Source organism: Cydia strobilella, chromosome 3 (genome assembly GCF_947568885.1).
Source record: "Cydia strobilella chromosome 3, ilCydStro3.1, whole genome shotgun sequence".
NCBI classification, from domain to species: domain Eukaryota; kingdom Metazoa; phylum Arthropoda; class Insecta; order Lepidoptera; family Tortricidae; genus Cydia; species Cydia strobilella.
In genome coordinates this window covers 6314864-6330297 of record NC_086043.1, presented here as the reverse complement: position 1 = coordinate 6330297, position 15434 = coordinate 6314864, and the positions used below count along the sequence as shown (strand labels likewise).

The 15434-nt window shown below is 34.3% G+C and overlaps 1 protein-coding gene across 2 annotated transcripts in view; it reads left to right on the top strand.

Moving 5' to 3' along the window:
- LOC134755786 (protein rolling stone-like) overlaps nucleotides 1-15434 on the top strand; it is a 39340-nt gene that overhangs the window by 7008 nt on the left and 16898 nt on the right. The gene's annotated exons all lie outside the window — the stretch shown is intronic.

The following is a 15434-nucleotide window of genomic DNA, read 5'->3' as shown; positions in this document are numbered from 1 at the left end:
CATGCATTGTAAATACGTTTATAGATCTGATGGAATGTAATAGGGCCTAGGGGCTAGTGCCACGTGAACTAACGTGTCCATTGTGTTTTTTACTTAATCGGTAAATTCTTTGATGCATCAAAAATATTTCAATAGGTACCCGCAATTATTTACTACTCAATGCATTTGAACACAATCAGCATGCTGAGTTCCAAGTAACGACAGATTAACTTTTTATGACATGGCGTAGATAAGCGTATACTGGAAGCCAATTCAAATTTTAAAAATCAATATTATTATGTTCTTCATATTTGCTCACTGTTAAATGCGAAATGTATTTCGCGTTATTCTGCCAACCTATACCATTTCTCATATAGCCTTACCTACCTACCTACTTGGATCCATACCAACAAACACAGGGCTAAGCCAAGTGCGAGTTGGACTTGCGCACGAAGGGTTCCGGACCTTTTTTTTATACCACGTCGGTGGCAATCAAGCATACGGCCCGCCTGATGGTAAGCAGTTACCGTAGCCTATTGACGCCTGCAACACCAGAGATATTACACGCGCGTTGCCGACCCTTTAAAAACCTGTACACTCCTTTTTTGAAGAACCAAAAACAGAATAAAATGAATATTTAAGTGGCGCTCCCACACAACAAACGTGATTTTTTGCCATTTTTTGCGCAATAGCTTACAGTATGGGGATACTGTAAGCTATTGCGCAAAAAATGGCAAAAAATCACGTTTGTTGTGTGGGAGCGCCACTTAAATATTCATTTTATTCTGTTTTTAGTATTTGTTATTATAGCGGCAACAGAAATGTATTATCTGTGAAAATGTCAACTGTCTAGCTATCACGGTTCATGAGATACGTCGTGGTGATAGACAGACGGACAGCGGAGTCTTAGTAATAGGGTGCCGTTTTTACCCTTTGAGTACGGAACCTCTAAAAAGCGATAAGACTTTCTTTAAATCCGCTTTCTGAACCTACGGCACCATAAGTAATCCTTAGTTGATTGGTGGACGTCCACGCCGGACGTCCTTGGAAACATGGTCATCCTTCACTCATTGTTACAATAAAACGGACGTAAATAAATAACCAGTACAGATTGTACATGCCGTTTTATCTTATCGCATCGAATCTCCGTGTTTATAGCATTCATGATCGCTGTACCATAAACTTGGTCATGTCTAAAACAATTCAACATAATATTATATACATATCTTAAAAGCCTGTTGAATAAAATACTACCATTGTTATCTGTTACAAATATAAAGGTTTAAGTTTGAGATTTGTTGCATTTCGTTTTCATATTTCAGAGTCCTGTATTCTATTAATAATGCCAGTCGTGAACTAGCGACATAATACTAAATAAAGTAAATTACGTCAAATTCACTCAATAAAAATCAAATCAAAAATATCTCAAACCAACCTGGACATACTAGTATTTTGCATTAACTTAAAAACCGGCGTTAGATGCTATTAACTTAAAAACCGGCACCATTGTTATACCTAACTCACGTTGCTGACGACACAGCCCGAGGGATGCAATTTTTTGCAACAAAAAATAAAACAATAACCAACAATAAAATAATAAAACAATATCGTATAAAACAGCAATAAGAGGAAAATTGGACTAATAGTTAAGGCCGTTCCATCGGTTTGCCGCTGTCACTGTCACATTTCGCAAGAAAGAACGGGAAAGATCATGCGCGCCAAGTGTCAATTTTGATCGAATCTTGTCGATTTTTATTTATTTTAAAAACGTTACCCTACAATTACGAAATTCGAAAGCTATGAAATTATTATTTAAGTTAAGATTGTTTTTTCTTCTTTTTTTGTTTATGGTATCACATAATAAATAACCGAGTAAAGTGGGATTAAAAGTCCGAGTTAGATGTTACTTTGGGAATTAATTGTATCGAGCGAAGTGTCATAATTCGTGTATCGGAAGCTATGATATTAAAGATAATATAGTCAAGAACTACATATATTTTTTCCACGTCTACGAATATCAACTCCTCTTAGAAAAACAGGATCATATAAGAAGATTTTTCGCCTTCTGGCTCAGGGAACCGCCTTAATGAATTATTACTGTCTTCCATGATATTGTTCTGTCATAAATAATCACTTATGACAAAACAATATCATGCAAAAATTCATTAATAATTAACTACATACTTAGATTTTTCTCTTGCTAAGCCATTGAATGGATTATACACATATTTAGGTTTGATTTAGTCATTATGTTGCTTTCCTAAAGTTAAGAAGATTGGTAATACTACTGTCCACAAATTTAGTACAGCCCAAAATATGTCGGGACCAGATTCATTCAATATAAGTTAAAACTGTGCCATTCTTGTGATTAGGTTGCCACGCGGATCCCAGGCTGCCGTGAGCCACCGTGGCAAAATACCACAATCGGACAACGCTATGGCGATGATGATTTCCTATGTCGAACTTCAATCTTGTCTACACAATAAATAGAATCCAAACGTACTACATACGACGATCATATATCACAAGCGAATGGAAACCAGCTGATCAATAATTTCAATGACAAGCCAATTACAGTTGAGACCTTATCAATATTGCATACTTATGCAGGCTTGATTGCTTTAACTGTCTTCCAAACTGTAATTCACAACAAAAAATAGGTACCGAAGATCGAAATCATTAAACAGACATCAAAGTTCATTGACATTTGTTGGCTTGGTTGTTTGGACTTTAACATTACTCTCGTCTCGTACTGTTATAAAAATCGAATATTAAGGTACCTCTTCAGTTCTAGCAATACATACTTACAGAATAGATTTCAGTTTAGTTATCGGTGCACACGCAGGTGGCCCAATTGACAAGAGTTAGCGGCCATCTGTCATGGGGGCTCGTCGTCGCAAGCGTCAATTAATCGCTGATTTAAGCATTGACCCCCACTTGAACTGCCTGCTTCTGTCAGCGATGCGTTCGTTTCATTCTAGACCTTGCAGCGAAGCACTATGTACAGTCGATGTCAGATATGTTTCCATTTTTCGCCTTATTCCAAAGGAATATGGTGAAAAAGTGTAAACATATCTTTGACATCAACTGTACAATGTACGCCGCCAACTACTATGAAACCGCGTACACTTAGAAAATACTTTATACTTAAAATATTTCTTCTTGTATAGGAATTTCACTTCTACATCATTGTTAGGGTTCTATGCCTCAAAAAGAAATAAGAAACCCTTATAGGATCACTCGAATGCCGCAAATTAACATAAAACTTGCCACTCTTAAACGTATCTGTTATAGACACTGATCCATTTTGGGGATTTTATTCCTAATTGTTCATTTGGGGGAGTCCCATGCTCAAGTTATCATAGAAACACATATCCCTGTTTCAAAGAAGATAATTACCCGCAAAAGCTTTTACCAAGCCATTCACTTTTATGTTTACCACCTATTATTGCAGTTGACTCAGCTCGAAATGATACCTGTCGGAATGTCTGGCGGTGGTCAAATTTCGATGACTATTTAAACTATTATGGTTGAAAATATTTCAACTGCATCTACTCGTGTCAATGTATAAAAGGAAACAGTATTGTATTGCAACAGCCTAGAAGAATAATAGGCATTTTTTTTGGCAAGATAAGTACTTAGGCCGATTTGTGGTATTTTATTTTTTTGATTTTCTGATTAGCAAATATTAGAAAATTGTGGCTTTATGCTTCATGTGCATAAGGACTTTTCTATCAGACCCTTTTCTAATATTCTTCCCTTCTCATGCTTGACAGGGCTTGGACTATGAATAAATAAAACACCTAATTGTAAAATACAAATTGGTCTCAAACAAAACTCTAGAAGTACCTACCTAATCTTAATTGATAGAATACAAACAAAATTGATTTGGCGGCATCCTCTAAATTATTTGCTTGTTCTAGGTACCCATACATTCTACCTTTTCGTTTATTGTCAGACAATAATACCACTCAATGGTTGTTGTGACTGCTGGAGTTGCGAGCATCGATAAGTTACGGCAATCACTTACTATCATGGCACATCGTATGTTTGTTTACAGCTGAATTGAAAATTGCTATAATAACTGTTTTAATTGTTGAAGTTCACAAGCGTAGTAAAAGTGACATTGACACCAGTGGCCTAAAGCAACTAGTACCTACGTCTTTTATGCTTTGATGACGGAGTAAAACGTAAACATAAGTAGGCAATTTAAGCAAACAATGTATTGCATACATTCCACGACTCTTCTCTTTCCGGACTCTACGTAGTACAGATCTAGACCATTTTAAGGTTGTCCTTAAATGAAGTTATAGTAGATTGTTATCCAAGGGATGAAATGGTGCCTTGCACCCGAGTCAAACACTCTACTTTTCATTTACGTTTACTACTTTAATACGATGAAAGTAAAATGTATGTGCATTTAGTAAAACACGACTAAATAAATATAAACTTCAATAGTCTTGAGGGTACTTTCAATTAACAATTTAGGCAAAAGTGTCTTTATTTATGGAATGGGGAGTTAATTATCAGAATGGAAATTGTACAACAAATCAATTAAAAACCAAATTTTAATTGCTTATCGTAAAAAATAAGCAAAATATCGGCCAAGTGCGAGTCGGACAAGCGTTTTAAGGGTTCCGTACATCACTCAATAACAACACCACGTTTCACGTAAACCATTGCGGCTGTCCCCCTAAAACAGCCTAACCGCATTTTTGTTTTAGGTCCAACTCACGCTTGACTGTATATTTCTAATATGTTTTCTTAACAGCTTTAGGTAAAGAACTATTTTGTGTATTTTTTTCAAAATTTTAGACCCATGCAGTAGTTTAATAGATAAAGGGTGGCATGGTCATGTTTTGCATACTTTCTTGAATAACTTCTAAACTGTTTATCTTAAAATTATAAAAAAATGTGAGATTCTCACAATAAGCCCTTTCATTTGATATATGACACGATAGTTTGCAAAACTTTGTGTTTTAATTTTCTCTACCTACATAATAATTTTATTCACATGTTATTTGAGTAGAGTAACTATTTGAATAAATCTTTGGAAAGTTAACTTCAACCACACAATCTCGCTCGAAAAATTGTGCTGCAATCAGGCAGCCGGGACCTCCTAAGGGGCTGGACCAATTTTAATATAAGTTTTTTAGTATTTGAAGGGGTCACTAAATGGTTAGATTTACTTTTCAGGTTGGTCAAGCGGAATTCAAGATTTTATAAAAAAAACTAATTTGGTATTAGGCCCCAAAAATCTGATGGCAATTCGCCCGCAAAAATAATGGAATGGGAAAGTAATGTTAACACAACTTATAATATTCGTTAGACTAATCAATTCAATAATATCTTGTAATATGTAACGTTAATATCGTATGTAAATTAATACAATTATATTAATTTATTTTGTATGTACCAGATGCGTGTTATGATGATTCGATGGTGTTATGAATGCTGTTCGGTTATATTCGAAGGTTAATAGATAGATAGATTTTTATGCATAGTATTCACTCCATACATTAGTTTTGTTACCAAAACGACTGTTATTTTCGTAGTCGACATCTATAGGTAATTAATTACCTCTTTACGATTTTTTCTTTCGTTTTACCTTCTGTAACTCAAAACCTCTGACGAAAACTCGTTAGCACGAACTTTTTCCTATTTCCCTTGATATTTATGCTATCGAGGTGGTTTTACTGTACTGCATTTGTATTTTACATAATTATTTCAATTTGATGAATTAATTTTCTTTTTGCAAGTTGTATAACGTTATTGTACTAAAATAAAGTAATGTCATTTATCGCCATATTCCACCTTTTACAATGTAACTTCATGTATCTTACTTATTCAAAAACGATACAAGTGCTCAATCGAATTCTAATCGCGGTTCGATAGTACAAATCGATGAATTTATCTTATTTTAAATCCTTCAAATACCTAATTGGTAATCGGATGTCATGGTATTCTAAAAAACTAGTGAGCCGTGACAAAATGCCGGGACTGGTTAGGAAGGTACCTGCTTTCATTAGCTTTTAGATTAAGATAGTTTACCTACTTATATAGGACCGATACAATTCACTAGATATTTAAGTATGTGCTGTATGTAAATTTACTTAAAAACGTATTGAACATGGCCGTATACCTACCCAACTGTTCGTTTAAATTGAACTCTTATCAAAGAATTAACACACTTGCATTCAGTGAATGCGAAGAGAGCGGTTATCAGTAACGAGGAAGGCATCAATTCTGATTGATGTGTCGCTGAAAAAGACCATTGTTGTTCGATTGAGACGTCTAGATCTTGCCCGTGTACAGTCGCCATCAGATATATCGGAGCGCCTCTATTGTCAAGGCGCTAAAGTGCGTGTTCAGATATTTTAGAGCACCTCGACCGCTCTGATGGGGACTTTACTACGAGTAACATTCTTAACTGACCAACGATGGGCCTTATATCATTGCAATAAGGTTTACTATTTGGAAGTTAACAGTGTGAACGATGGTACACTAATTGGTGAACGTAATCGAGACGAAGTCTTTATTCAGTCCAGTGTAAACTGATCTCGATATGGGTATCTGTAGGTACCTATTCTGTTAGCGACAATAATTAAGGGGATCCCATGCCCCAATGACCTTCGATTTGAATCCCTTAGTTTTCTAATGTTATTTGTAGCTTATCATATTAACAGCAACGGATTTTAGCAATATAGTATCAAAGTTCATTGTTTTCGAAATATTTGGCATCAAAGTTGAACATTTTTAGGCCAAAAAACTGGTTTTCTGGCCATAACTTAAAGTTAATTAGTTTAAAATTAAAACCTTAGACAAATTTTTAGAGACGTCTAAGACGAACCCAAATATGTAGATTTCGTATAAGTAAGATCTTTCACAGCAATCGAGATACGAAAAAAGTGTTTTTTTAGACAATGTTTAAAACAATCATAAATAAATAAGTATTCATTTTTTTCACAATCCGGTAGACAAAAATGGAGATAAAAGATTGGATAACCGATAGCCGCTTGTCTTATAATTCTATATGTAATGCAAAAGTAGGAGATACGATTCTAAAACTTGTCAAAAATCGATGAAAACCTCAGGTAGCCCCTTAAAACCCTGTATAGGTATATACATTCAAAATACCATAAATGCAAAAAAAATCTAATTCCATCTACATTGTAGTTATTTATTTTACAATTCTCGTGGTTATGTTACGACTTGTTTTACTATTTGGAAGTTAACAGTGTGAACGATGGTACACTAATTGGTGAACGTAATCGAGACGAAGTCTTTATTCAGTCCAGTGTAAACTGATCTCGATATGGGTATCTGTAGGTACCTATTCTGTTAGCGACAATAATTAAGGGGATCCCATGCCCCAATGACCTTCGATTTGAATCCCTTAGTTTTCTAATGTTATTTGTAGCTTATCATATTAACAGCAACGGATTTTAGCAATATAGTATCCCATATTTACTTCAAAGTTCATTGTTTTCGAAATATTTGGCATCAAAGTTGAACATTTTTAGGCCAAAAAACTGGTTTTCTGGCCATAACTTAAAGTTAATTAGTTTAAAATTAAAACCTTAGACAAATTTTTAGAGACGTCTAAGACGAACCCAAATATGTAGATTTCGTATAAGTAAGATCTTTCACAGCAATCGAGATACGAAAAAAGTGTTTTTTTAGACAATGTTTAAAACAATCATAAATAAATAAGTATTCATTTTTTTCACAATCCGGTAGACAAAAATGGAGATAAAAGATTGGATAACCGATAGCCGCTTGTCTTATAATTCTATATGTAATGCAAAAGTAGGAGATACGATTCTAAAACTTGTCAAAAATCGATGAAAACCTCAGGTAGCCCCTTAAAACCCTGTATAGGTATATACATTCAAAATACCATAAATGCAAAAAAAATCTAATTCCATCTACATTGTAGTTATTTATTTTACAATTCTCGTGGTTATGTTACGACTTGTTTTACTGAGGCAAAGCAACCCAGACGGTCATGTTATACCTATATACAGTCGTATATCTAAATACCTCACAATACCGACGCTTAATTAGCCCGAGAGATTGCGTGCAAAATGTTTGAACTCTCATGACGATCTGTCGCATGTCTGGGTCGTGGTCACCAAATTATGTTCGGGACATTTCACTAATCAATGGTAGTGCGTGTTTTGCTATAGCTATAAGTAAATATTGGGTTCAATTCTACAATTTGTTACTGCCACGATGTGTAATGGTATGGTTATGTAATTGTATTCAGTTTAACCTTTCGAGACCCGTCAGCTCCCTGGCGAGCCAGCTATATGTACCCTATTAAGTATAATTGTCGCCATATTGTATGTTATTGTATGTTGCCATATTTGTCCGAGTCTCGAAAGGTTAATACCGAAGACCGGGTAAGCCTAGTCGATACTTACCCTGTCTACGCGGCTGACAAATGTTATGTCACGTGAGCCCATTTGCATTCTATTTGAAATAGGTATGTCAAATGACAAATACTTATAGTTATTGTGGTGTTTAGATTTACATCCGTTAATCTAACCACTCTTGGATTAATTATATTATAAATAAAACAATTTATTATTGTTCCACACAGTGCGCTCGAAACACCGCTCCGCCATGACAGTCTGACTAGTGTTGCCAACGCATCTGATTGATTTATTTATTTATGAACACCACATCTCTTCCCTTTTAACAAATTTGAAATTGTAGAACAATTCATAAAATGAACCGTTTACTAAATAACAAAAAGTAAACTCGCACTACACACATTTCTAATCAGCATCTTAGCTTTAACCAAATGAGTGGTAACAATTAAAATAATGCATTTAGAAACAATGACAAAACTAATAAATCACCACACACTTTTTATTAACTCGGTGTTCACCTATGAATGACAACACCTAATGATAATATCAAGAAGTCGAACTCCAGTTACCAATAATATTACAGCTTTCCACATAGTCTTAGAAACCTTATTTCTTGTAAATACCCTTTAGTGTACAATCATTATGTTTACAATATGATCACGACTATATATTACCTAGCCAGCTTTGGATGCTTAATATGTTAACAACAATGAGTGATGTTAGACTAGAAATATGTACCACTGGTTAGTAGCACAACATATATTCTTACTTGAGTCTAGATTAGTCCTTAATGTAGGTAGTTAAAGTAGACCATATACTGATACATCAATGACATGTAACATTCACTGTAGCAATACTGATACATCTATGACCTGTACATCCAGTATAACAATGATTGTTCCATAAATATCTTGTTCGCAGTGTATCCTCTTTTGTAGAGATACCTATGATATTTATAATCTATTACCTCTCCTTTCTTTTAAATGAAATTGTAAGTACTTTTGTTACAATCTGCATCTATTCATTTCAGTGTATACTTGCAATTATATCATACATAATAAAATCTGTTAAAGTTTGTCAAGGACTGTCACATTTCAAACATAGACAGAGAATCATACTATCCTTGTCTTACACTAGCACCAGCACACAAAAGAAAAGGATGAGTATTGTTCCTATTTATTGCCAATTTGGTTTGACCAACTATAGATAAATCTATTAACCCTCTATAGATAAATACATGAAGCATATATATGTTTAATAACCTTTCATACTTACAATATTTTTTGTAGTTGAAACTACCTATATGAGCCAATGTGCACATTTTCAACATTCTACATCTACACCATAATTTTAATCAGTAATCAGTCATTAATTTCTTTCATTGGTACATATGATGGTACATAATAAATAATAGTTATGACCCTGTAAGGGCACTGAAAATTAAAATCCTTGGTAACTAAAAGTTTTAGTTTATGCTATATATATTAGTATAGTTACCCTTTTGCTACCGCTATTAGGTATTAAAACAGATTATCTTTATTTATAACATGTCAGTATCAATTAATTACAATAATTAGTGACAAACATCTAAACATATTTCACATAGATTTGAATCCCCATATCACGCACATTTTGTCTACAAGTAAGTAAATATAAGGATACATACGCCACGCAGGTGGCGCTGTAATCGTTACAATGCACTTAATTGTCATAAACAATTAAGATATTTGAAATCGCTTCACATTTTACTATTTTTATTCTGTGTTGGTACTGTTGGTATCTAAATACTTACATAAAATACATAATACATATGTATTTCAAAACAACAGAAACCAAATTATGGCGACAAAACGTCGTGGCTAACTTGCGTTATTTGCTTGATGGAGGATTCAGTGCAATATTTGTAACCACCAGAAAAACTCCACCGACCATCGCCAGGAATTTGCACCCCAAATGGACTGTTTAGCACGTAGTCAGTTTTCAGCCGCATTGGTTGGTTGTGAACTTCCTGTAAGAGAAATCCAGACGATGCATCTGTCATTACGCTATGGGTGTGTTTTATACCCCTTTGGGAAGGTACATAAGTGGTATATAAACAATTCAAGCAGTTGTCTGTGTTGTGAGCCGTTAATCAAGTTGATTGACATGTAATAATTTGATGTTGTCTTTCTTGCGTAAATACATAATGGACTTGTGGTATGGACTAGTATAAGCAGTATACAGTAGTATTTAGGTATTTATTTGTTCTGTTACAGGTATACATTTCAGGCCATTAATAAGGCATAAGCGTCAACAATTTAACGCAAAAATGAACCCTATAACTTGAAATAAAGTTCAAAATCAGGTGGAAAATATATACCCTCTGCCTTAAAACGTAATACTCCATTGCTATTTATAATGTACACATTTCATGAAATATTGAGTTTTAATGTCATAGGATACCTTGTTCCTGAAAATTCTTGCTGAAAATTTCAAGGAAGCAATCTACCATAAATTTGTTTAAGAAACATCATAGGTAACATTGACACTAATAAGTACATTATTCTAATCCCTCCTATAAGGTGATTGTATATCCTTGGACCTAATGTATTTATTATTTAACCTTTTTGACGCCATGTCAAACACAAAAGCTGTCACTCGGACGTCACGTCACCGAAGTGTCAAAACTGAAATTGAACTTGATGCACATGCACGTAGCTCTCTGTTGCGCTGTGGTCTGTGATGGATGAATCCGTCTTTGCGCATTGTACCTGCGGTGCCGATATATCGGTCATTGGCGTCCAAAAGGTTAATACACAGTAAGAGACATTGCCAGCTTGCCTAACAAATGCAGGCCGCACAATGCACAAGATTAAGATATGGTTTAAGACTGGAAGGTTTTAAGATATGGATACCAATATGTGCCCGTCGAATTTAATTTCAATTTCGATGAGGTGGTCTAAATCACTGCCACTCAAGAGTTGACAATTTCGACATGATCACTAGTAAGGTTAAATCAAAACTCCATTACGATTTTCTTTTTACTTGCACTTACCCTATTCCACTGACATTTAGAAATATATATGGCTCGTAACATACCACAGGTGCTGACATCATTATACCTCACGCAGCCAAGTCAGTCTCCATTCCTGGTCACTGATATTTTCCCTGACAATGTTGAACAACACCCACAGACGTTGCAAACAACAATTTTACTGAAGTTGCTGTTCTCAATGTGTTAATTAGGACATATTGTGACTTATCAATATAACTTAACATTTGCATTAACACCCAGTATAATTATTTTGCTCTGTAGTTTTGTAAAATCTGGTGATGCCCAAGAAACCTGAAAACTCATATTAATTGTTAGTACACATTCCTAGAGTAAATCTACTCCGGGACATTGTTGTATTCTCTACTAAAGCCTTGTCTGTCAGACCTCTCTTTCAGTTTTTCTTTTATTTTATTTTTTATTTTTTCTAACATGTATATGTTAACATTGTTAACACTAAAACGGCTTTCCCTTCCAGGAATAAGCTCCTGCAATGTGAATCATTTTATAACAGGTGTCTTAAAAGACTTCTTTAGTGCCTCCATTGTAAAATTTGATAAGAACTAATAAAGTTAATATAAGATATATAATCTAAGTCAACTTGTTGACATTTGTTGTTGCTCATAACTTGTCTACCATAAGACAAAATTTAATTGAATAGGCTAGATGACAAATGTTGATTTCAATGATAAGTATCACTTGTTCCGGTATATCTTGAGAATCAAATGTTTGTATGAGACTCGTCCTGTTAAAACTTAAAACAATCCACAAGTCAGAAATGTTGGTCACGGTCAGACAAAATTTCTCAATACAGGAACTACTTATATGCGAGATCCAATTCCAGTAAAAGCCATCTTGATGTACAGGAAACAAGAAAATTGCTATTTAAATATTTACAGTTTGTATAACAAATAACTATATACATCTACTTTTCAATAAAATGCAGGGAATCATTTGAACAGATGCTGCTAAAATTTGGGTTTATTGAATGGACAAGTCATGAACTTTTGAGAGCTTATTTTGTTTCAGACGTCTTGTATGTATATTACTGATTACAATATTAATTCTTATAAATCTCATTTTAAAATTTAAAATGCAATGTACTATTATGCAGCATAGCACTAGAAAGAGAGAAATGGAAAGAGTTGGGGGAGGCCTTTGCCAACAAAAGGCATACAGACAACCCTATTATAATAAATAATTAAGATGTAATATACAAAGATAACAAGTGAAACCATGTAATTGTCTGAAACAAAGGCTATTTTTATTTTATTATTATGCAGCATACAATAAGGAATCGAACACACAATCTCTTCTTTTCATTTTGAAATTTGAAAACAAAATAACCTTGTGTAAGTGTGATACTTTGGAGTTCTTGTATTTCCATACATTATTAGATAATCCAAATCATTGTGATAAATTGCTCATTTATCTACTTCACTAGACAGTGTATTATTGATTCAACATAATGTCATCTTGCCAATTTACCTTGTAATAAAACATTTAGATTAGACTCCATTTGCAATCCACAGACGCCTCCGGGTTACACCCATTAAGGCATTAGAAAAAGCACAATAGTAATTGTGATCTGTCAAAATGAAGATACAAAATACTAGTCCTTTTGTAATTCTGAGCAACTAGGGGATAATTTATTTGTTTATTATGTCTTTATATGTGGAAATACCACCAAGCATTTACTTTTCCTTTAAATTACCCTGTACATGCAGGTCATATTCCAGTTTTCATAATTTTTTATTAGATAAGTACTCATGGTACATAGATTTTATGAATAACTAACAAGTACAATAAAATTCATTTTCATCAATTTATCGCTTTATTCGTTCCCATCCATTTTGTGGGGTGTATGATGTATTATTTGACAACTCGGACGTACGAGTTTACATCATTTTCGGCCGCAGCCAGTAGTCATTTGACATTTTAGCGATTTCTTCCCATCATTTTATGGAGTTTATGGCTTTACTAGGACTTTACAACTCGGCCGTACGAGTAACCTACACCATACATCCGGCATCAGCCTACACCAACTTGTTGGTATTTTCGTTATTTGGGTTTATGGCTTTACTAGGACTTTACAACTCGGCCGTACGAGTAACCTACACCATACATCCGGCATCAGCCTAAACCAACTTGTTGGTATTTTCGTTATTTGGGTTTATGGCTTTACTAGGACTTTACAACTCGGCCGTACGAGTAACCTACACCATACATCCGGCATCAGCCTAAACCAACTTGTTGGTATTTTCGTTATTTACGACATGAATATACATTCATTTACTGCAATCGTTTGTCTATCACAAGACAAGATTGAATTGAATTGTACTTATTTAGTTAGAATTTCGATACCATTATTGCCGCTGCAATTGTTGGTAAACATGGCGCCTTATTTATTTCTGCACGCTTATTTCTCACATTTCGTGTTTACTTACAGTTTTCTGATTTACCTCGTCGCCACTTGTGGTGTTTAGATTTACATCCGTTAATCTAACCACTCTTGGATTAATTATATTATAAATAAAACAATTTATTATTGTTCCACACAGTGCGCTCGAAACACCGCTCCGCCATGACAGTCTGACTAGTGTTGCCAACGCATCTGATTGATTTATTTATTTATGAACACCACAGTTATATATGTTTAATCAGCCAACCGGTGGGCACCCAAATACAACCAAAAACCTCCTTGATTTGCATGGCTGAAACTATTATTCTTTGTACGGCTATAATACATAACAGTACCTAATGAGCAATTGTACTTAATAAAGTCTTAAGTGCAAGCAACTGTGCTAAATAAATCTTTTGTAAAGTCCAAGCCTATGGGCTTACCCCGTTTCTCATTTGTTTTCCTAGTTTTAGTCCGAATCCTGCACGGAAATCTTGCTACAAATAGACCACGTACTTCCCGAGAGGTTAATTGAGTAGTTTTCTTTGAAGTTTATCGCTATTAAGTAATGACGTTATTGCATAATTAATTAATAGTTATGTTTGTTATCGTTTTATGACGATGACGTGACTAGGTAGTTCCAGAAAATATTATTTTCAAGAAAAGGTATCTAAATCAATATTATTCAATAAATATTTCTTACCACCATTGACTAAATGGATGAGGAAAACACGATTATAACTTTAATTCAAAATAATGATAATGAAAGTATAATAAGGTATATTTTATTTTTATTGATTTGGTTACGTTTCCTCTCTGGGTTAAGTAATAGGTATGTATAACAAAATGTGACAAAATTTCAACATCAAGCTAAAAAATGTAAAAAATACGGAGCTATATTTTCTGACTTTGGTAAGCTATATGTATTTTTGTTTTAGATTAGTAGGGGTAGGTATAACACGCGATTAAACTTCAAAACAAATAGGTACCTAATTAAAAATATATGTTCTAGTTTTAATTTTGTAGTGGGTATGTTTTTCATATTCCTAATAAAACGTAACAAAAACGAAAAGTACTTAAATGTCAAATTCTTCCTATAAATTTTATATTGATGATTGTTGATTGGCCAAGAGGGGATTTTTGTAGTTACTAGAACGTGTCACATTAAGATATGAGTGATATCTTGCTACCCGTGGAGTATACCTTAACTACAAGTTCGAAACACATTATCTGTCAGTTTTCTTAACTGCCCACCAACCAACGGACCATAACCAGCTAAAAGTGGTAAAGGTAGACTCCACGGATAGCAAGATATCACTCGTATCTTAATCCTACACGCTCGAGTAACTACAAAAATTCCTTCCTGGGCTTCCCTACCAATGACAATTTTCAATATTCACTTATACCCAATAGTATATTCCTAAAGGGGCCCACTGACTATCAGTCCGTCGAACGATATCGGCCTGTCGGTTGTTCGGAACTGTCAAATTTTTGTTCTAACTGGCCCCTTTATGTTACCTATTGGTATTAAAACCATTTGATAGCCGAACCGAAGAGTATCTATCGTTAATTTGACACAGCTGACACTTGAACTTAACAGTACTTACTAAATCGATACCAGTGACTGAACGTACTTCAAATGAAA